Below are 24314 nucleotides of genomic sequence, written 5' to 3'. Positions count from 1 at the left end.
AATCTACCCTGTGACCCTCCACTTGGACTTACATGTCTTATTTACTTATTTGAATTGCTTGGAGCTAGAGGTTTCAAAGGGCAATTTCTCGTGGATAAATCCTAAAATAGACTCCAAAGACCAACAAATTAACAAATTTGGGATGTCTGCACATTAACAAAGAAGGATTGGCACCAAGCTCCTTCCTCTTCTCAATGGTCATGGATGTTTTAACTGAGCAAGAGAGATGGGAAGCGCAATGTCAGTGATGACATTGTACTATGTGGTGAGGATGATAGAAACATGATACAATATCTGGAGAATTGGGAAAAGCACTGAACATAGTGGGTATGAAGGTCAGTAGACCAAAGAACCAACTTATGGATTGTCAGTTTGAACCTAGATAGGAGGATCAGAGTTAAGATGTAAAGGTTATGGGTAAAGATCTGGAAAAAGTGAGTAAAATTCCTTGGTTAATGGCATGAGAAGGCAGAAGTGTGGAAATTAAACAATGGCTTAGCTCTGACTGGTTTAAGTGAAAGAAGTGCAGTGGTGCAATAAGTATCACAAACTGAAAGGAAGAGTCTACAAGACCAGCTTTGTTACATTTTGCAGAAGTTCAGGCAACATGTGAGGGGAATGATGTCTTGCTGAGATAGATGCGTGGAGTATAGGAATCATCGGGGATGAGTGAAGATTGTAGGAGCATCCAAGAAAGTAGCTGAGAAGACACTGAAATTGCATGGTCATCTGTAACAGAGGAGGAAATATGGTGAGGTGAGTGATGGAGATGGAAATGGGACTACTAGGAAGGGGAGGAAGGTCTGAGGCCAAATTGAAAGATACAATGGCAAAAGACTTATAAGCAACAGGATTGGAGTGGGAATGGATGACAGACAGGAGACAGGGAAGAATGATCAACAAGCACATGGTGAGCCCAAGCAAAACAGAAGAAACTGAAAGACTGATAGATCTAAATTGGGGCTCCATGACAAAAACATGAAGATAAAAGGCTTGTCGTTCTTCTGAGTTTAAAAGGAGTGTCTTACAGTGAACGTACTTACTGGACCATTAGAAAAATATAAATTCAAGGCAACATTAACTCCATTAAGTCATTGATTTTATACCATATTTATTCAGCTCTCTTGATTAAGAATACAACTATCTTACTTCCTTGTCTTGAAAGAGTGGAAAGCCTCAGTATGAGAACAGCATCCAGGATCAGGTTTAAAAGGAGGCCTGGTGTAGACAGCGGGCAGCGTCTGAGCGGGCAGCGGAGTGAGAGGGAAGCAGAGTGAGCTACTAGGGCTTAATATCAAAAAGGGCTTGGAAGAGAAAAGGCCAGGTGAGTTCGTTTGAAAAACAAAAAAAAACAAAAAAATTTTTTCAAAACTACTACAGTAAGTAATGGAGGGGCATGTAATGTGTGGTTTCTGTATGATGTGGGAAGTGGTGGACCCTAGGGTTCATCCCAGTGACCATGTCTGCAGTAAGTGCAGGTTGCTGGAGGAGCTCCAGCTCAGGGTAAATGAGCTGGCCTCTGAGCTACAGACACTGAGGCTCATCAGGGGGAGAGAGGGTGCCATTGTCAATGGGGTGCAAGTGACATCCACCCCCCCCTAGACTGGCTAACTCTAAGGGTCAGGGACAAGAGGGGGCTACTGGGAAGAAGAAGGGGGGTGAGGAGCGGAGGCCTCAGCCTCTTAATCTGCATAACAGGTTTGAGGTTCTTGCTTCCAAGTTGGACGAGAACGAGCCAGGTGAGGTTGGTGAGCAAGCTGCACACGGTACAGTGCTGCAGCAGGACATAGGCAAAGAGAAAAGGAAAAGGAACGTAGTAGTTATTGGGGATAGTGGGGTGAAGGGCATTGACACTGTCCTTTGTCACAATGACAAAGTGCACAGAAGGGTGTGTTGTCTGCCTGGTGCTCGGGTACGGGATGTCGCAGCTGGGCTGCAGAGGAACCTGGAGTGGGAGGGTGAGAATCCGGTCGTTGTGGTACACGTGGGTGCCGGTGACGTAAGCAAAATGCAGACTGAGGATCTGGGGAGGGAGTATGAAAAGCTTGGAATGGAATTAAAAAGTAGAACCGACAAGGTGGTTATCTCTGGGCTACTGCCTGAACCGTGTGCAGATGGGCGTAGGGTTGACAGGATTAAGGAAGTGAATGGGTGGCTCAGGGATTGGTGTGGGAGGAATGGGTTTGAATTTATGGGGCATTGGCACCAGTATTGGGGTAGGTGGGACCTGTTCGGGAGGGATGGGGTTGGTCTGAACCGTGCTGGGACCAGAGTGCTGGCGAATCGAGTAAAGAGGACTGTAGACAGGGCTTTAAACTAATTAGGGGGGGGGAGGGTGCGAGGGTAGGTGACCTTATGAGGTCTAAAGTTAAGGAGAGTGTACATGTAAGGGAAGAGGCCGAGGATGACCCAATAATAGAGGGAGTAGGGGGCGTGAGTATAGTTGGTGGCGTTGCGGCAAATAGGGTCCAGGTGAAGGCTGGGATGAAAGCACTTTATCTGAATGCACGAAGCATTCGGAATAAAGTGGATGAGCTGATGGCGCAGATCGACACAAATGGATACGATCTGGTGGCCATTACAGAGACGTGGCTGCAGGGTGACAGGGACTGGGAGCTGAATGTACAGGGCTATCAAGTGTTTAGGAAGGATAGGCAGGAGGGAAAAGGGGGGGGCGTAGCTCTGCTGATTAAGGATAGCATCACGGTGGTAGCAAGGGATGATATTGGAGCCAAGGAGCAGAGGGTGGAATCGTTGTGGGTGGAGATTAGGAACAGCAAAGGGAGGAAGACGCTGGTGGGTGTCGTCTATAGGCCCCCGAATAATGATCTGGAGATGGGGCGGGCTGTTAACGCGCAAATAAGTGCGGCGTGCAAGAATGGGACGGCCGTAGTTATGGGGGATTTCAATCTGCATATTGATTGGTCGACCCATGTTGGACGTGGGGGGCTCGAGGAAGAGTTCTTGGAATGCTGCCGGGATAGTTTCCTCGAACAGTGTGTGTTGGAGCCGACGAGGGAGCGAGCTATCTTGGATCTGGTGCTATGTAATGAGGCGGGTAGAATTAGGGACCTTGTGGTGAAGGATCCTCTTGGGGAGAGTGATCATTGTATGGTGGAGTTTCTGGTGCAGATGGAGGAGGAGAAAGTGGGTTCCCGGACACGCGTCCTTTGTTTGAATAGAGGGAAATACGGTAGGATGAGAGAAGAATTGGCGAATGTGGACTGGGAGAGCGCGTTGGAGGGAGGGTCTGTTAAGGAGCAATGGAGGATCTTTAAGGAGATCTTTCTTGGTGCTCAACGGAAATTTATTCCGATGGTCAAAAAGGATAGGAGGAGGAGAGGTAATAAGCCGTGGATAACAAAGGAGGTGAAGGAAAGTGTTAAACTAAAAGCGGAGGAATTTAGAGTAGCTAAGAGTAGTGGGCGAGAAGAGGATTGGGAGAGGTTTAAATGTCAACAAAGATTGACAAAGAAGTTGATAAGGAAGGGTAGGAGAAACTATGAAGCTGGGCTAGCGCTTAATATAAAAAAGGATAGCAAGAGTTTTTATAAATATATAAAAAGGAAGAGGCTGGCTAGGGTGAATGTTGGTCCTTTAGAGGATGAGAAAGGGGACCTAGTGGTAGGGGATGAGGATATGGCTAAGGTATTGAATAACTTTTTTGTTTCTGTCTTCACGGAGGAGGACGTGAATAATTTGCCGGGTGTTAGCGATAGAAAGGTGGTAGGACTGGAGGGTCTTAATGACATTACTGTTACTAGAAAGGCGGTGCTCGACAGACTGGAGGGGCTGATTGTGGACAAGTCCCCAGGACCGGATGGAATGCATCCGAGGGTTCTGAAAGAAATGGCGGAGGTGATAGTGGATGCCTTGGTGGTTATTTTCCAAACGTCGCTGGATTCCGGGGAAGTGCCGGATGATTGGAAAACGGCTAATGTTACGCCGTTGTTTAAGAAGGGTGCCAGGCAAAAGGCGGGGAATTATAGGCCGGTTAGTTTAACATCTGTGGTAGGTAAAATGTTAGAATCTGTCATTAAGGAGGAAATTGCGAGGCATCTTGAAGGGAATTGCTTGATAGAGCAGACGCAGCACGGTTTCATTAAAGGGAAGTCGTGTCTGACAAATTTACTGGAGTTCTATGAGGATGTGTCTAGGGCGGTGGATAGAGGAGAGCCGGTGGATGTGGTCTTTCTAGATTTTCAGAAAGCGTTTGACAAAGTGCCTCACAAGAGGTCATTGCAGAAGGTCGAGGGACATGGAGTTGGGGGTAGGGTGTTAGCGTGGATAGAAGATTGGTTGTCAAATAGGAGGCAGAGAGTGGGGGTCAACGGGTGCTATTCGGATTGGCGGATGGTGACTAGTGGAGTGCCCCAGGGGTTGGTGCTGGGGCCTCAGCTTTTTACCATTTATATAGATGATCTGGAGGAGGGAACCGAGTGTAGAGTGTCGAAATTTGCTGATGACACCAAGATTGGTGGAACGGTAAATTGTGCAGAGGGTATGGAGAGTCTGCAGAAGGATCTAGATAGGCTGGGCGAATGGGCCAGGAAATGGCAAATGGAATTTAATGTTGGCAAGTGTGAGGTGGTCCACTTTGGTAGGAAAAATGGTAGGAAGGACTATTACTTACGAGGCGAAAAACTGCAGCAGACGACGGTGCAGAGGAACCTCGGGGTCCTTGTGCATGAGTCGCAAAAACCCAGCTTGCAGGTGCAGCAGGTGGTCAGGAAGGCGAATGGGATGCTGGCCTTCATAGCGAAGGGGATTGAATATAAAAGTAGGGAGGTCTTGCTGCAGCTGTATAGGGCATTGGTGAGGCCGCAACTGGAGTACTGTGTACATTTTTGGGCGCCGCACCTGCGCAAAGATATTTTGGCCTTGGAGGGAGTGCAGAGGAGGTTTACTAGGCTGATACCAGAGTTGAGGGGGTTGAGCTATGAGGAGAGGCTGAATAAACTGGGCTTGTACTCGTTAGAGTTTAGAAGAATGAGAGGAGATCTCATTGAGACGTATAAGATGATGAATGGGATGGATAGGATAGAGGTGGAAAGACTCTTCCCGCTCAAAAAAGACAATAGGACTAGGGGGCACAGCCTCAAGATAAAAGGGGGGCGGTTTAGAACGGAGTTGAGGAGGAACTTCTTCACTCAAAGGGTGGTGAATCTCTGGAATTCTCTGCCTGTTGAAGTGGTGGAGGCTGCCTCGCTAAATATTTTTAAGACGCGGGTTGATGGATTTTTGATAGGAGAGGGGATTAAAGGTTATGGGGAGAGGGCGGGAAAGTGGAACTGAGCAGCAACAGATCAGCCATGATCTTATTGAATGGCGGGGCAGGCTCGAAGGGCTGGATGGCCTACTCCTGCTCCTATTTCTTATGTTCTTATGTTCTTATCTGCTACTAACTACCTGAAATTAAATGTTTAATTAGTTACAGCACAAACAAAAATGACCAGTTACCTTGCCACTGAACCAGGTGGTCCTGGAACATTCCTGTACTCAACAGGTATTCTAAGGTCAACCCTGAGCTATAAATGACAACTGAAAGTAACAAAGCTAACATTGAAAAATCATTTTGAATTAAATACTTGAAAAGCAGAACCAGAGCAACAGTGAGTGGAAGCAGCCAGATTCAATGTCCAGATGCAATGTGTGGAAAAGGGGATAGGAGAACCAAGGAATGTAAAAATAAAGCAAATTTTAAACTACAATCAATCACATTTAAATGGAAAACATGCTAGAACAGTATGCCAGAAATTTGGAAAATTTCAGTAATGGTTACAATCCACAATACTGAATAAAAGTACACTCTAAAATTTCATTGGAAAATCAATACAAAGAAAGCAACAAAATTGAGACTATAAGTAAACATGGCTAACTGGAACAACACTCTCTAAGTTGTGGTTACTTATAAGTTGCTGAAATTTTGATGCTTGCCTGTGATCCAAACTTTTAAATGTTATAGCCTCACAAAATATTCCGCATTTATTCTCCACATACTTTATGGAATGCAGTACCTCAGCAAAACACATTCTACTCCTTTTCAGTAAAGCTGTACCTCCTGTCAATATTACATATTTATTCTCTTGTTAAAAGTCCAGTTGGTGGCAAGCAGCCAAAATTAAATCTCAGTAACTGTCACAGTGGCTGGTAAGGTTAATAAAAACCAACAGTGCTAATGTGATACAAACATACAGAGGAAAGCCTGACAATGACAAACCAGAATTCCATATGTATTTCTTTCTTTCAAATCATAAGCTACAACACAGTTACAAAAAATAATCTAAAGGCTAACAGGCTGGAATACAATGAAGAATGACCAATGTTTTAGTTTTACAGGGCATTGGCCAGATTCCATCTGGAGTACTGCGTTTAATTCTGGGCACCATCAAAAATGATTGGGACACCATGAGGAAAAACGTCTTTACACTGCAAGTAGTCAGGATTTGGCATGCACTGCCCAAGACGGAGGCAAATTCAATGGTGACCATCAAAAGAAAATTAGGCCATTATCTGAAGAGGAAAATGTGTAGCGTACATGGGTAAAAGGAGGGGATGTGATGAGAGGGGTGGTTATCATTACCAGAAACTCAATTAGACTCACCACATAGACTTACAAGAGCAGGTCAAAAGCTAGAAATAATGCTGCGAGTAACTTACCTCCTGACTCCCCAAAGCCAGTTCAACATCTACAAGGCATAAGGCAGGAGTGTGATGGAATACTTCCCACTTGCCTGAATGGGTGCAGCTCCAACAACACTCAAGAAGCTTTACAGCATCCAGGACAAAGCAGCTCGCTTGATTGGCACATCTACAAACATCCAATCCCTTCACCACCGATGCTCAGTAGCAGCAGGGTGTACTATCTACAAGATGCACTGCAACAATTCACCAAAGATCTTTAGCACCTTCCAAACCCACGGCCACTTCCATCTAGGTCAAGGGCAGCAGATAAATGGAAACACCACTACCTGCAAGTTCCATCCTGGCTTGGAAATATATTGCTGTTCCTTCACAGTCAAAATCCTGGAATTCCCTCCCCAACAGCATTGTGGGTCAACCCACAGAACATGGACTGCAGCCACTCAAGAAGGCAGCTCACCACCTTCTCAAGTGCAACAAGGGATGGGCAATAAATGCTGGTCAATCAGCAACGCCCATGTCTGATGAATGAATAAAAAAAGAGCTCTCTTGTAGAGAGCGAGCACATCACAATGGGTTAAATAGTCTCCTTCTGTGTCATAACTATCCTATTTCATGGGTCCAAACCATATCTCAGGAAGGATATACTGATCCTGGAGGAAGGATAGTACACTTGCCAGACCAATACCAGGGTTCAAAAGGTTAAATTAGGAAGACAAATTGCATTCCCTTGAGTTTAGAAAACTGATGAGCTGGTTTGATTGTGCTATTTAAATGATAAAAACGGATCAGAACGATACAGAGAAGCAATTTTCTCGTGCGGAATCCAGAACAAGGGTAGTACAACCATAAAATTGGACGAAACCCTTTCATTAGCGGAATAAGAAAGCATTTGGTCACACGAAGAGCTGTAGAAAGGTGGAATTCTCTCCCCAAAAATAATATGGATGCTAGCTAGATCATTTGAAATTTTCAAGACTGAGATGCACAGATTTTTGCAAGGTAATGTAATCAGGAAATATAGATCAAAGGCACAGTGTCTTTACAAATTTATATCATATTTCCACTGAAGGTTGTGTTTACACTTCAACTCTGTTTAATGATGCCAAATTGTTGACAAGCAGCAGCCCACCTGATGATACTGCAGAAGGTTAATTGCTCCTAATTATTGGAGTGTTTGTTTTATTCTGGGCTAATGTTATGTTAGGGTTGTTCCCTGGGGTTTGATTAGGTTGATTCACAAGAAAATCACGAGTAGATGGAACTAGACTGAGAGTGAGAAAAACAGGCAATTGCAATTGCAGCTCTTTTCCTCTTCTCCCTCTCTGGAAATTGAAGTCTGGAACCTGCCAGAAAATGGGTATCTTTCTTGAGAGATCTGCAAAAAGGCAAGAGGTGTTTTCTCTCTCTCTCTGCCTCATTGGAATTTAGCTTTGTGAAGACAAGTTTTTCCTCTGGAGACTGCTGTCTGAGAGTTAAAGATGGGTGTCTCTCTGAATCTCTGTCCAGAGGGGTTAAAATGCTGGAGTACTGGGAATACATGCAAGTCTGCATGTCTTGTTAACTGATTCTGAAGATGAGTTTATGTCTGTAGGGATATTGCATAAATTTGAACCAACAAAAAATAGCTAGCAGTTAAGAATCATGCCTTATCACGTTTAAGTATTTCAAATGATAAAAGTTATACTAATTCTTTTTATATATTTTAACTGTATTGTTAAATAAAGTTTGTTTTAATAAAAAGCTTGTTAGTGGGTTAATAGAATCACACCTGGAGTGAAACACCTTATGCTCTGTTAGAGAACTTCAAAATAATCTGGGATTTAAAAGTCTAATAAAGACTATTAGAAGAGAGTGGATTGGTTTAGAATACGAATCACAGACTGCCTTATATATTCTAGAGGTACTATCTGCATAGAAACACATATAACCACAGTTAGAGAATTTAAATATGTATTTCTGAAAAATGTTACAGCTTGGCTAATGGCAATGAATTCTAAGGCATCATGGGAAAATAATCCAGTAAAGTGAACCACATTCTTTATAACAATACACTCACAGAAGCATAGTTCTTAGTGGCGTGGATTTTAGACAGTCCTTATGAATAGAAAATTCATAAGGCAAAGGCAAAGCTAGCGAATTCAGACAGCTTAATGAATAGACAAAGCATTCAACCAGATAAGAGAGTCTGGAACTGACAACAGGTGGCCATAGGAAAGGCAGTCAGAAATCACTCATAATCTCCGTTCCCATGCTGTCAAAGAAAAAATTTATTTGGCCAAGGTATATGACATTTACTAATAATAATTGACCTTTGCTAATGATAATTGGTTCATTTCCAACTGGGATGAGCCAGTGGGTATTAAGATGTCTTTTGGAAAATGTATAATTGTATTGCCGCTATGATGTCATTTCAGAGAAGTGTTGGACCATCCAATCCTTCTCTCCCAGCGTACATTGGTAAATAAAGAACGTCTTTCAACAGGATACTATAATCATGAGTCTTTGTATTAGCTGAAGTTATGTTCAATACATAGCCTCTGAAAAAAAAATGTTCACACCAATACCAAAATCAAAAATAGTTAGAGTCTCAGTTAACTTCATAATATACCTTGGAGTTTTTGAACTGATCCCTAACAACAGATAAATGGAGTTGAGATACAGATAATGCACGATCTGATTAAGTATCAGGATAGGTTCAAGAGGTTGACAAGCCAATGAGCCACATTGCAGTGGTTGTAAAATTAACCCATGATTTTACCACAGAACGATAGAACATTGACAGCACAGAAACAGGACTTTTGGCCCTTCTTGGCTGTGCCAAACCATTTTTCTGCCTAGTCCCACTAACCTGCACCTGGACCATATCCCTCCACACCCCTCTCATCCATGTACCTAGTCCACGTTTTCCTTAAATGTTAAAAGTGAGCCCGCATTTACCACTTCTTCTGGCAGCTCATTCCACACTCCCACCACTCTCTGTGAGAAGCCCCCCCCCCAAACAATATTCCCTTTAAACTTTTCCCCCCTTCACCCTTAACCCATGTCTTCTAGTTTTTTTCTCCCCTAGCCTCAGTGGAAAAAGCCTGCTTGCATTCACTTTATCTATATTCATAATTTTGTATACCTCTATCAAATCTCCCCTCATTCTTCTACGCTCCAGGGAATAAAGTCCTAACTCATTCATCCTTTCTCTGTAACTCAGTTTCTCAAGTTCCGGCAATATCCTTGTAAACCTTCTCTGCACTCTTTCCACCTTATTATTATCCTTCCTGTAATTATGTGACCAAAACTGCACACAATACTCTAAATTCAGCCTCACCAATGTCTTACACAACCTCACCATAACATTCCAACTCTTATACTCAATACTTTGATTTATAAAGGCCAATGTACCAAAAGCACTCTTTATGACCCTATCTACCTGTGATGCCACTTTTAGGGAATTATGTATCTGGTATTCCCAGATCTCTCTGTTCTACTGCACTCTTCAGTGTCCTACCATTTACCTTGCATGTTCTACCTTGGTTTGTACTTCCAAAGTGCAATACCTCACACTTGTCTGCATTAAACTCCATCTGCCATTTTTCAGCCCATTTTTCTAGCTGGTCCAAATCCCTCTGCAAGCTTTGAAAACCTTCCTCACTGTCCATTTCACCTCCAATCTTTGTATCATCAGCAAATTTGCTGATCCAATTTACCACATTATCATCCAGATTATTGATATTGATGACAAACAACAATGGACCCAGCACTGATCCCTGTGGCACACCACTAGTCACAGGCCTCCACTCAGAGAAGCAGTCCTTCACTACCACTCTCTGGCTTCTTCCATTGAGCCAATGTCTAATACAATTTACTACTTCTCCATGTATACCTAGTAACTGAACCTTCCAAACTAACCTTCCGTGCAGGATCTTGTCAAATGCCTTACTGAAGTCCATGTAGACAACATCTACTGCCTTTGCTTCATCCACTTTCATGGTAACCTCCTCGAAAAACTCTAATAGATTGGTTAAACATGACCTACCACGCACAAAGCCATGTTGACTCTGCCTAATAAGTCCCTGTCCATCCAAATATTTGTAGATTTGTAGGTCAGTGACCAAGTAACTAAAAGTCACTTCTATAGCTTAATGTGTGTTCTTGAAACCCTCTCCCTCATCTCCTCCACTCTCACCTCCAATAATAAAGGCAAGGAGTTCATGGACTGGTTATGTTACATTCCTCCTTTCCACGAACCAATTGGGCCATATCTCCTCTAAAGCTTCCCTGCCCTAGCCCTGAACTCTCATCTTTCTCTAGAATCTCTCCTATCTCCTGTCATGCCATCTTTGAGCTCATCTTGTTCATAAGACCCACTTCTGCTATCTCAACCCCATTTCTAACATGCTTTTCCACCCAAATTTCCTCCTGGTCCCCATATTAGCTGGGATTGTAAACAGTTTTCTTGTTCTCAAGATTCAATTCCTCTCCCCTCTAAATCTGCCACCTCCGTCCATGTCTTCAAAATAAAATATCCTTGACACCCACTGGCCATAACTCACATCTCCAACCTCCTTTTTATCTCTCAATGAGATAGAAAATTGTTGCAATATGTCAGTCAGGCAAAATCACTGCCATTGTGAGTTTAGGTGCAGCTTGGGTTTACTGAAATCTGGAACAGAGACGGATAGACTACATGGACAGAATTGGAAATGGAATTCCAGAACACGGCTCGCAGCTGAGAAAAGAGGAAGTCACTCATCTAATGGGCAGCAGAGGCAGAATGAACCAAGGTATGATGAACTAGAATCTGTAACGTGAACAGATCTCAGAGGGGAGGTATCGAACTGTTAAATAACTGCAGAGGGGCACAGTGCTTAGCACTGCTGCCTCACAGCGTCAGGGACCCAAGTACAATTCTGGCTTTGGGTCACTGTCTGTGTGGAGTTTGCACCTTCTTCCCGTGTCTGCATGTGTTTCCTCCGGGTGCTCCAATTTCCTCTCACAGTCCAAAGATGTGCGGGTTAGGTTGATTGGTCATGCTAAAATTACCTAGTGTCAGGGGACTGATACGGTAAATAAGTGGGGTTATGGGACTAGGGCCTAGGTGGGTTTGTGGTCAATGCAGACTCAGTTGGGTGAATGGACTCCTTCTACACTGCAGGGATTCTAGATGACTTGAAGTAGCTCAGTGCCTTGTCTTGTTTTATAATGCGTCTGTGACATGCAATGGTACATGTTAATGCTGCTATATGTATTTCAATTGTCGTTGCTTAAAGCCTCTCTTGCGGTTTGCATTGCAAACCCGTAGTTGTAAATTATTGCTCAGTAACTGATCAACACCTACCATTGGCTCGAATATTGAAGCCTGGGACTAACTTGTATTTTGTAAGCTTCTTGACTTATCTGCTCTATGGTTGAAGATTCTTCGTTAAATGCTATATCCTGGTACAATGTTTATAAATCAGGTCAAGTGGCACAGTGTGTTTGAAATATGTTTCAGAAAGCTTTCTACTGGCTTTTTAAACCAGCATTTGTTTTACTAATGAAAAATACACTGGTTCTCAGTCCCAGTCTATTATTACAAATCCTACTCATTTATACCTAACTCATAAGAACATAAGAAATAGGAGCAGGAGTAGGCCACCTAGCCCTTTGAGCCTGCCCTGCCATTCAATAAGATCATGGCTGATCTGTCGTGGCTCAGTTCCACATTCCCACCCTCTCCCCATAACCCTTAATCCCCTCGCTTATCAAAAACCCATCAACCCACGTCTTAAAAATATTTAGCGGGCAGCCTCCACCACCTCAACGGGCAGAGAATTCCAGAGATTCACCACCCTTTGAGTGAAGAAGATCCTCCTCAACTCTGTTCTAAACCGCCCCCCCCCCGCCCCTTTATCTTGAGGCTGTGCCCCCTAGTCCTACTCCCTCTCTAGCCTTGCCACATCATGCTTTTGCAAGACATTTCATTTGATGCACTTTGAGAAAGTAGAATATAAATAAAGGGTTAACTTAGGAAATATGATTTAGCATGACTTGTCAGGGGTTAGTGAGAATAGCATGATTCTGACAAATTTACTGGAGTTCTATGAGGATGTGTCTAGGGCGGTGGATAGAGGAGAGCCGGTGGATGTGGTCTTTCTGGATTTTCAGAAGGCGTTTGACAAAGTACCTCACAAGAGGTTATTGCAGAAGGTCGGGGGACATGGAGTTCGGGGTAGGGTGTTAGCGTGGATAGAGGATTGGTTGTCAAATAGGAGGCAGAGAGTGGGGGTCAACGGGTGCTATTCGGATTGGCGGGTGGGGACTAGTGGAGTGCCCCAGGGGTCGGTGCTGGGGCCTCAGCTTTTTACCATTTATATAGATGATCTGGAGGAGGGAACCGAGTGTAGGGTGTCGAAATTTGCTGATGACACCAAGATTGGGGGAACGGCAAATTGTGCGGAGGGTGAGGAGAGTCTGCAGAAGGATCTAGACAGGCTGGGCGAATGGGCCAGGAAATGGCAAATGGAATTTAATGTTGGCAAGTGTGAGGTGGTCCACTTTGGTAGGAATAATGGTAGGAAGGATTATTACTTATGTGGCGAAGAACTGCAGCAGGCAACGGTGCAGAGGGACCTCGGGGTCCTTGTTCATGAGTCGCAAAAACCCAGCTTGCAGGTGCAGCAGGTGGTCAGGAAGGCGAATGGGATGCTGGCCTTCATAGCGAGGGAGATTGAATATAAAAGTAGGGAGGTCTTGCTGCAGCTGTATAGGGCATTGGTGAGGCCGCAGCTGGAGTACTGTGTGCAGTTTTGGGTGCCGCACCTGCGCAAAGATATTTTGGCCTTGGAGGGAGTGCAGAGGAGGTTTACTAGGCTGATACTGGAGTTGAGGGGGTTGAGCTATGAGGAGAGGCTGAATAAACTAGGCTTGTACTCGTTAGAGTTTAGAAGAATGAGGGGAGATGTCATTGAGACGTATAAGATGATGAATGGGATGGATAGGATAGAGGTGGAGAGACTCTTCCCGCTCAAAAAAGACAGTAGGACTAGGGGGCACAGCCTCAAGATAAAGGGGGGGGTGGTTTAGAACGGAGTTGAGGAGGAACTTCTTCACTCAAAGGGTGGTGAATCTCTGGAATTCTCTGCCCGTTGAAGTGGTGGAGGCTGCCTCGCTAAATATTTTTAAGATGCGGGTTGATGGGTTTTTGATGAGAGAGGGGATTGAGGGTTATGGGGAGAGGGCGGGAAAGTGGAACTGAGCCACGACAGATCAGCCATGATCTTATTGAATGGCGGGGCAGGCTCGAAGGGCTAGATGGCCTACTCCTGCTCCTATTTCTTATGTTCTTATGATTCAAATAAAAAGAATGGAATGCTCTAGGAAAAAAGCTAAAACCATACAAGTGATTTAATTATGGGTATAATTGTATTCTGGTAGAGACCTATCGGGTAACCAAGGTAGGAAATCCATTGTATTGAGGAATGTGATTAGATGGGTACAGAATTGAATATACCGATGTGATCTGTATAAAAGACGGCTGTAATAGAATAACTTTAAGCAGGTCCTCTGATCACTCCCAATGGTCATTGTAAGCGCAAAATAAATATTATGTAGATTTGCTGCAATGCAGGTTTTTCTTCAACTTAAAGCACTCTTTCCTCCTGATTCTGGTCTATTTTGCAGCCCCTCACCATGCTCCTAAACTCTGATATCAACTTCCTTCGGTCTTCCAGATCTCTCAACTCCAGAAGTCTCATCACAATACTCACTCACCTCCCATAGCCCATCTGATTTAAACCCCAGCTTGTTAAAACTTCATGTCAAAATGTACTTTCTCTGCATTATTAAATTATGAGAAAGTGTTTATGGACAACATTAACGCAGGTCACACAGAGCTAAGATTAATGGCTTTATCTTTCCACTCTAAACTCGCATATGTTCAAACTCAGTCATGCTTTCTAATTGCGTAGAATTTACTATACACCTATTCAACAAATGCGCCCAGACATTTCTTTACATTAAAGCTAATATGTAGCAAATGGCTAATGACCTTTGAAAATTATATGAGAGATTTTTTAAAATTTGCATCCTTTTAAATTTCCTCCTCCTCACAATGTCAAACAAAAGTCAAAACATGAAATGCGTCACATACAAAAGTGCTTTTCAGCAATTTTGCTGAGTACTGTAATTAGAATAATGTGATCAGTCTGTGCTAATCTGCACATATTGGTCTCTGGTGAATCAAATAAAATATCCAGCACAAAAAGGACAGATAAACACCATGGTTTGTTCTGACTTGCTAAGTACATGAAGGTAGCACTTTTTTGCCAATTTAAACATAAATGCCGTTTGTATATTTTACTCAAACTGAAAGAAATAAGATATTCAGCTAAAAATCGACAATCATTCCCCTCCCCCTCTCAAGTTTTTAATACATTTGGTCTGAAATTGTCTTGATATTTAGTTTTTGTACTTGCACCCCTGACTAAATTCTCCAGTTTTTACTAACTGCAGAACCAAAGGTGAATTATCACAACCACCTTGCCCATTCTCAATTACTGAGACTGGCAATTTGCTTTAAAAAGGTCATTTTTCTAAATATTATCAACACTCCTTAAACAGCACTTTGCAAATCCATTACCATCTAGAAGGACAAGCGTGGTAAACACATGGGAACAATATCTGAAGTTCCTCTCCAAGTCACTCACCATCTTGACTTGGAAATATATCACTTGTTGCTTCACTGTCATTTGGTCAAAATCCTCAAACTTTCTTCCCAACAATACTGTACCAATACTACATGGAGTACAGCAGTTCAAGGTAGCTCATCACCACCTTCTCAACAGCAATTAGGGATGGGTAACAAATGCAGGCCTAGCAACACCTACAAGCCAAGACCAAATGAAAAACTACTTGCTCTTAAAACAAACAGTTCAATTTGGAAATATGATTCGCAATCCACAACACTTAATAATCCCCACTCAAAATCAATAGATAATTAGCAGTGAGACATGTTAAACTGTGTTGTCAGAACCACAGAACAAGATGCAGTTTTATTTATATTGTATAAAATTTTACCTTTAATTAGTTCAGATCTTGAATAATTTATGCAGGAAAAATGTTGAAATTGCAACTTTACTGCAAATAAAGCTTTACAGGACAGAGGCAGACTCATTCACTGATTTTTATTTTACATTTTCAAATTCTAGCTTAGCAGTTTCTTGGCCTGCTAGAAGCAAGTCTGAGCATGATACCAGAAAATTAAAGTAGAGAATGGAAAAATAAAGTCTGTGATGGGTGAAATAGGTCCAACTTCCAAGAATTTGCAATCAAGGTTCGAAAATGTGGACCAACACCACAAGAATAATTATTTTAGTCCCAACGATCAACCACCTCAACCAAATGACGAGTAAATAAATGAACGTGCATGGGGGAAAGCTGGGGGATCTGAAATTCCTAACAATCAAAAGGTGATGATAAAATGCAGCAGGCTCCTGGTTTCCATGGTGACTGGGTGGGATTAAAGGCCAGAAGAGTGCTGAAAAATACACATTCATGTTCATCCAAGGCTGAAGCCAGGAAATGGTTAAAATTTTGGAGACCAACCCCCCACCACCATCCTCACTAACCAACATGCAGACTGCACCCTCCATACATTCACCTCCCCCACCCACTGTATGGGCAGGGGTAATGTCTGAGTGCCCTCCCGCCTCGGTGAAACACTAGCAGGACTGATTGTGCAGCCAGGCCCCAGAGGAAGCCGAGGGGGAGAGGGAGGGAGACATCTTGGAGGTTTCCATCCAGCAGCACGGCGCGGGAGTGGCGGACTAAACTAAAGCCTGCGCTAGGCCGAGAGCAGCCCGCTGTTGTGCAGTGGGAGAGGGGAGAGGGGGGAAGAGAAGGCGGCGGCTTCTCCCGGCCTGTGGCCCTGCTGTCTCCCCCACTGTCTCTCTCCCCGGACCGGCAGCTGCTGCAACGCCGACTGGGAAAAAATTTTTACTAACCTTTTTTTTCCAACAATTCCTCCGTGCGACCGCCATGCACCAGGGCTGTGGCGGGAATCTCCGCCCCGGAACAGGCATCGGCGAATGCCAGGCGTATCGCGGCAATGCCGCAGAGCATGAATATTCAGGCTCCGGGGCGCGCCCTCCCCCCACTGTTGAACACGCATGAGGCGACCGTTGCCAGCGGGCGCAGCGAGGCCATATTCAGGGTCCGGGGCCGCCCCACACGAGGCCCTGAGGCCCCGAAACAGCACTTCGCAAATGTCGCAGGTACTGCGCCGACGCCAGAGACTGGGCGTATTCAGGCTCCTGGGCACCCGTACCGGCACCAAGCCTGAGCGGCTGCATGTTCTCCGCCCCTGAATCTGCATTTAATAAATCAACGGCGGGCTCGTGAGGATTGTTTTGGGTTTTATAATCAGAGTCCGGGGTAGAATTTCCTCCTGAAGAAGCTTTAAACATTGGAATGAAATGCGCGATTGGGGTAGGAACATTGGTGATGTACTGTAAAATATTGATATAAAGACAATAGAGCCCCGTTAAAGTTAAATTTTATTTCTTAATGTCACAAAGTAGGTTTACATTAACACTGCAATGAAGTTACTGTGAAAATCCCCTAGTCACCACACTCCGGCGCCTGTTTGGGTATACTGAGGCATGGTGGCACAATGGTCAGCACTGCTGCCTTATAGCACCAGGGATCCAGGTTCAATTCCCAGTTTGGTCATAGAATCATAGAGACCCTATAGTACAGAAAGGGGCCATTGAGTCTGCACCGACCACAACCCCTCCCAGTCCCTACCCCCCATATCCCTACATATTTTACTCTCTAACCTATGCTTCTCAGGACACTAAGGGGCAATTTTAGCATAGCCGATCACCCTAACCCACACATCTTTGGCTGGGGTGACAGTCTGTTCTCCCTGTGTCTGTGTGGGTTTTCTCTGGGTACTCCGGTTTCCTCCCACAATCTGAAAGATGTGCTGGTTAGGGGTGCATTGGCCGTGCTAAATTCTCCCTCAGTGTAACCCAAACAAGTGCCAGAGTGGGGGATTTTCACAGTAACTTCATTGCACTGTTAATGTAAACCTCCTCGCGACTAATAAATAAAACTGAGGGAGAATTTAGTATTGCGAAAGCAGCTAACCAGTACATCTTTCGGACTGTGGGAAGAAAATAGTCAGTATTGGTGGTTCAGCAGAGTGAAAGTTTCTTGACTGCACTGCTTCTCAGTGTCAAGAGACACGATTGGCTGGAATTTCACTGACGACAATTCATTAAAAGGTTCAATTTTATTTATAAATACTCACCATTAAAAAAAGGGACTTGGCATTTTAATAGAATTTTTCACAACTCAGCTCCTCCTATTACGTTTTGCAGCTAATGTAATCCTTGCAAAATGTAGTCACCATTGTAGAAAAAATAGTGTCGGAACGATATTGGGACTGGCCAAGCAGGTGAACTTAATTATTCAATCAATCTTGACTTCTGTTAATCCATCAACAGGTTTGCACCTTCAGAAGTTTAATGTTCTGTTCACCTATTTTATGGGTGGCATAGTGACATAGCGCCAGGGACCCAGGTTCAATTCTGGCCTTGGTGACTGTGTGGAGTTTGCACATTCTCCCCATTTTTGCATGGGTTTCCTCCGGGTGCTCCCGTTTCTACCCACAGTCCAAAGATGTGCAGATTAGGTGGATTAAATTGCCCCTAAATGTCAGGGATTAGAAGGGTAAGTAGGTGGAATTACAAGGATAGGGCCTGGGTGGGATTGTTGTTAGTGTAGACTCGATGGGCCAAATGGCCTCCTGCACTGTAGGGGTTCTGTGAGTTTGGATTGTTCCAGGGAAAAGCCTGGGAACTCTAGGCCAATGAGTCGCACATGTGTGGTGGGTAAATTGTTGGTAGGTATTTTGAGAGACAGGATTTAGAGACATAAGTGTTGATTTGGGACAGTCAGCATAGCTTTGTGATTGGAAAATCATGTCTCAAATTTGAGTGAGTTTTTTGAAGAGGTAACCAAGAAGGTAGATGAGGGCAGTGCAGTTAATGTTGTCTACATGGACTTTAGCAAGGCCTTTGACAAGGTACCGTATGGTAGGTTGTTGCATAAGGTTAGATCTCATGGGGTCCAGGGTGAGTTATCTAAATGGATACAAAATTGGGGATGGTTGTAGAGAGTTGTTTTGGGTGTGCCTCAAGGATCAGTGCTGGGTCCACTGTTACTTGTCATTTGTATTAATGATTTGGATGAGAATATAGGAGCCATGGTTAGTAAGTTTGCAGATGACACTAAGATTAGTGGCATAGTGGACTGTGAAGAAAGTTATCTCAAATTGCAACAGAATCTTGATCAACTGGGCCAGTGGGCTGACGAATGGCAGATGGAGTTTAATTTAGACAAATGCGAGGTGATGCATTTTGGTAGATTGAACCAGGGCAGGACTTACTCAGTTAATGGTAGCGCGTTGGGAAGAGTTACTGAACAAAGAGATCTTGGGGTACATGTTCATAGCTCCTTGAAAGTGGAGTTACAGGTGGACAGAGTGGTGAAGAAGGCATTCGGCATGCTTCGTTTCATCGGTCAGAACATTGAATACAGGAGTTGGAATGTCTTGTTGGAGTTATACAAGACATTGGTAAGGCCATACTTGGAATACTGTGTACAATTCTGGTCACCCTATTATAGAAAGGATATTATTAGAAAGAGTGCAGAAAAGATTTACTAGGATGCTACCGGGGCTTGATGGATTGAGTTTTAAGGTGAGGCTGGATAGACTGGGACTTTTTTCTCTGGAGCAGAGGCTGATGGGTGACCTTATAGAGGTCTATAAATTAATGAGGGGCACAGATCAGCTAAATAGTCAATGTCTTTTCCCAAAGTAGGGGAGTCTAAAACTAGAGGGCATAGGTTTAAGGTGAGAGGGGAGTGATACAAAAGTGTCCAGAGGGGAAATTTTTTCGCACAGAGGGAGGTGAGTATCTGAAACAAGTTGCCAATGGTAGTAGTAGAGACGGTACAATTTTGTCTTTTAAAAGGCATTTAGATAGTTACATGGGTACAATGGGTATAGAGGGATATGGGCCAAATGGGGCAATTGGGATTAGGGGTTTTAAAAAAAGGGCAGCATGGACAAGTTGGGCTGAAGGGCCCGTTTCCATGCTGTAAACCTCTATGACTCTACCACCATTAAAGTTGGTAGAATTGATCATTCTTCAAATACTGCTTTCTATCGATGAAAGGATATATAGAAACTGCATAATGACACAACCATACCCTTCACATCAGTGAAAAGACATTTAAAAAAAAGCAAAATACTGTGGATACAGGAAATCTGAAAGACTATCACAACATATCACACTACTTTCCACACCAATCTGCTTGTAATTAATTGTTTATAACATATAGTAGTGTCACAATCACATTAAGGGTGTTTCCTCAAGTCAAACAATGTCTTGCTTAATATTTGGAAATTCCAGTCCCTATTTTCAAGTCCCTTCATGATCTCTTTCCCTATCTGTGCCGCCAAGGTGCTAGTATTCGGGTAAAACCCCTTAGGTTGTGTACAGCTCTCACTGTGTAACTTTATTGAAGCACTGCAGAGTGCAGTATGACCAACGTATAGTTTGTAATCAATTTTGGACTTTGTTATGAAAATATTGGAATATTTATAATATTCTCAAACTGAATTCAGTGTGAATTTTGATCCCAGGAGAAAATGTAGGTATTGTTGAACTTTACTGTTGTAATTGGAAATGTTTTGTCATGTGTTTTTCAGTTTTTGTCTGAATAAAGTATAATTTTGCAAAAGAATCTCTGATCGCTTCTTGTCCTTTTGGCTAGGATCAAATGTAATCGGATCAACTGCCAGATGGGGTGCAATGCCTTATTGTGCCAGCTTGGATCTTGTTTTTCTCCTTTGTGGGGATCATGAATTGGATTCAATCTGAACTTGGCAAACAAGGAATGGATTTGGGTTTGCCCAGTCCACTCTGAGCAGTGGCTTTGTAATTTTAAGAAATGTAATAACTTCCAGCCTATCGTGTGACGAGACACATGGAGAATGTGCAGACACAGATAGCCACCCAAGGATGGAATTGAACTTGGGTCCCTGACACTGTGAGGCATCAATGCTAACCACTGTGCTACCATGCCACCCTCACATCTCACATTCTGCCAGCTTTTCAACCATGACAGTGACATCAGCCAAAAATCATTGCACCACATTCAGTGGTACACTTTCTCTTGCAGAACAAGGTGGTGCGAGTGAAGGCAGCAGGAGCTAACTGATAGACACAACTGCATGTTCTCACCCCAGTGGTACTTGCCAACATTGGAGCGGCCATAACAGGCCATGTGCAGTGGCAGGCATCCATTGAAGATGGATGATCATAGTTCAGGAGCAAGAAGTGAAAGAGGAAGAAGATATTGACTATAAATAAGAAATTATAAACACTCATGATCACACTCACAGTTATCAGCTTATATACTGACACTGCATAAAAGCAGGATCTACACCTGATGAAGCAGAAGTAGCCTGCAACTAAGGGAGGGTGAAAAATATGATAGTTTGAGTGCCAGTGCGCTGGAGGGCAAGATTGCACACAAGTTTTGCTGTGGAGGACTCAGATGGGGACTTTGATGGGGTGATAATCAGGTTGATTAGTATGTACACAGAAATGTTTGACCTGCTGAAAGCCAGTGGTCACTGTCAGGAAGCATGGATTTGTACAGATCCCACCCTTTCCTGTTTGAAATGCTGGCCAACTCCATGAGAACACTTGTAGATCCAAATATTATTTAAGATCTGATAGCTGATATTTCACCTTCCCTTGCAGCACCATCACCAGTGACAGAGAAATGGCAAGGTGTGTGCTGGTTAGTCAGTGGGAAATCAGGATTAGTGTTCCATGCTACCATAGATGGATGAACCAATAATGGACATCTTGAGAAGAAAGGGGATGTGTTAGTTGCTACCTTCAGTATTCTCCTGGCTGCAAAAGGATTGGACAGGTTAGGAGAGTGAGCAAAGAAGTGGCAGGTGGAATACAATGTGGAAAAGTGTGAGGCTATGCACTTTGGAAGGAGGAATGGAGGCATAGACTATTTTCTAAATGGCAGAAATGCTGCCAGCAGAATCACGTGAATTTTGACAGTTAAAATATCTGATTAAAGATAGATTGGCCTAGAGTGAGAGAACCCATGGTGAGAGCATGCCACGACACATGACAGTGCAGAGTCACTGAACAGAGACTGATAGCCAAGTTCTGCACACATGAGGACGGTCTCAACAGGGATCTTAGGTTCATGTCGCACTATTTGTAACCCCCATGACTTGCGTGGGCTTGCTAAACCTCACTTTACTGTCTGGAGACAATACACATCTCTTTAACCTGGGCTTAATGCTCTTTCCACTCACATTGTTGGTCTCTTTAAGACTTGAATAGCAGGTTAGGTGTAAAGGCTCGCATTCTAATCAGTAATCTGTAAACTGTCTGTGCTGTTATATGCTCTGTCTGAGGCCAGAACTCTCCATTTGCCTGACGAAGGGGCAAACCCCGAAAGCTTGCGAATTTACTATCAAATAAATCGGTTGGACTTAAAGCTGGTGTTGTCAGACTTCTTACTGTGTTTATCCTAGTCCAACGCCGGCATCTCCACATCATGACGATCTTAGGATGACCATCAGTGTCATTTGTTAGTTAGAGCAGAAAAGGCAGGATATATCAGATTAATCTGTTGCTGAAGAGATGGTGCGAGGGGGCACATTTCAGATTCCAGGGGCATTGGGACCGGTTCTGGGGGAGGTGGAACTAGTAAAAACCGGACAGGCTGCACCTGAGCAGGTCTGGGACTGATTTCGTAGATGAGGATTTTCAAATGTGATCGGGGAGGGTTTAAACTAAAATGGCAGGGGGTTGGTAATCTATTCAAGGAATCAGAGGAGGGGGAATCAAGGACAAGAACAAAAGACAGAAAGATGAATAATAAAAGTGATAGGCAGAGAAATCAAGGGCCAGAATATAACAGTGAAAAATAATGGGATTTTTCTTTTCGGGGCAAGTGCAGTTATGTATTTTATTGTTCCTCATTCACCACATGCTTGCTCCAAGAAAAAAAGTGTTTTAATTTTGTGTTATTTCTCAGGGACAATCTTGTTTGTTCATTCTTGTGATTTCATTCCCTTTACTTCACGACCAAGATTTTGCCTAATCGCTGGATGTCCTGATACTGAGCAAACCATGCAGCATGTTGTAGCCTTCACCTAAGTCTTACATTGCCATGGTCCATGTTAAAAAAAAGCCATGTGATTTTAGCATCAGTTTCGTATCATTTTCACTGACTGAAAAGAAAACTTGTCCCAATCAGTCTGTGCAGGTGGCAGCCAGTCTTCTGATGCATCTCCTTAGTTGATGGCACCAGAATGCATCATCTTTAGATCTCTAGAGAGCAGCCGTTCCACGGACACCTGGAGTCCTCCTGTCCTTCAGCTGAGTGGCCATTCCGGGTTTGCAAACCTGTGCAGTCTGTGTCAGGTTTGGGATAAGGAATCTTAAAATGACAAACAATGCGCAGAGCATTTGCAGTAAAATAGAATAATTAATCAAGCAAATAGATGAAAACAGGTACAATATAGACAGGGCTATAGAGACATGGCTGCAGGGTGACCAGGAATGGGAATTGAACATCCAGAGGTATTCAGTATTTAGGGAGGACAGACAAAAAGGTAAAGGTGCTGGGGTTGCATTGCTTGGAAAAGAGAAAATTAACCCAATACTGGGAAAGGATATTACTCCAAAGATGTGGAATCTATATGGGTAAAACTGAGAACACCAAAGAGGCAAAGTACTAGTGGGAGTTGTCTGTAGATCCCCAAACTGTACTGGTGATGTTGGGGATGGCAGTACACAGAAATTAGTGACACGTGTGATAAAGGAACAACTGTAATTCTGGGTGATTTTAATCTGCGTATAGATGGGGCAAATCTAGTATCAATATCATAGAGGGGACATTCCTGGAGTGTGTATGGGATAGATTTCTGGACCAATACATTGAGGAACCAACAAGAGAACATATTGGGTATTGTGTAATGAGAAAGGAATAATTGGCAATCTCGATGTGCGAAACCCCTTGGGCATGAGCGACCATAATATGATAGAATTCTTCATCAAGCTGGAGAGTGACATGAAGTCAGGGTCCTGAATCTAAATAAAAGAAACTATGATGGTATGGGGTGCAAGTTAGCCACTCAAAGCAGGAGTTGAAAAACCTTAAACAAATGTACAGGTGCAACTGAAGGCATATGTGCTAACTAGTGAAAGTGCTCCTTCACAGTAATTGGGCAGTCAGAGAGAAGGGATCTCATCAGCTATGCAAATATAGAACAGCCATCAGTCCACAAGTCTCCAACAACTGAAATGGAACAGCACAAGGCAACAAGGGCCACAGGAATGACACTTGCTGGGCAAGATTAATTATTCAGAAATATAGCTAATGTCAATATGTACATGTTCCATTAAGAGACTTGCACAGTTTAAAGACTATGGCCGGGTTTTTCAGACCCTACTGTGATGGAAAATATGGCAAGCCAACCAACTGACTTTCAGTGGGACTGGAAGATCCCAGCAGCTGGTGGGGCTGGAAAATCCCAGCCTATGTGTGAAATGCACGTGTAATGACTTACCAGTAGACCA

The 24314-nt window shown here is 43.5% G+C and overlaps 1 protein-coding gene across 3 annotated transcripts in view; it reads right to left on the bottom strand.

Annotated features, from left to right (window-relative positions):
- The window catches only part of LOC145357117 (zinc finger protein 76-like), a 71496-nt gene extending 54808 nt beyond the window's left edge, over positions 1–16688 (bottom strand). For 2 of the 3 annotated variants that reach the window (XM_080210266.1, XM_080210262.1), the window contains exon 1: positions 16620–16688. The gene's annotated coding sequence lies outside the window, so the exon portion shown is untranslated. Of the gene's footprint in view, positions 1–15693; positions 15727–16619 lie in introns of those variants that run through there. The other variant, XM_080210265.1, reaches the window with a different exon arrangement.
- Between the last annotated feature and the right edge of the window lie 7626 nt (positions 16689–24314).

This window comes from Carcharhinus amblyrhynchos, chromosome 22, assembly GCF_965287045.1.
Source record: "Carcharhinus amblyrhynchos chromosome 22, sCarAmb.v2.hapA, whole genome shotgun sequence".
NCBI lineage: Eukaryota > Metazoa > Chordata > Chondrichthyes > Carcharhiniformes > Carcharhinidae > Carcharhinus > Carcharhinus amblyrhynchos.
This window is presented reverse-complemented; position numbering and strand designations above follow the sequence as displayed.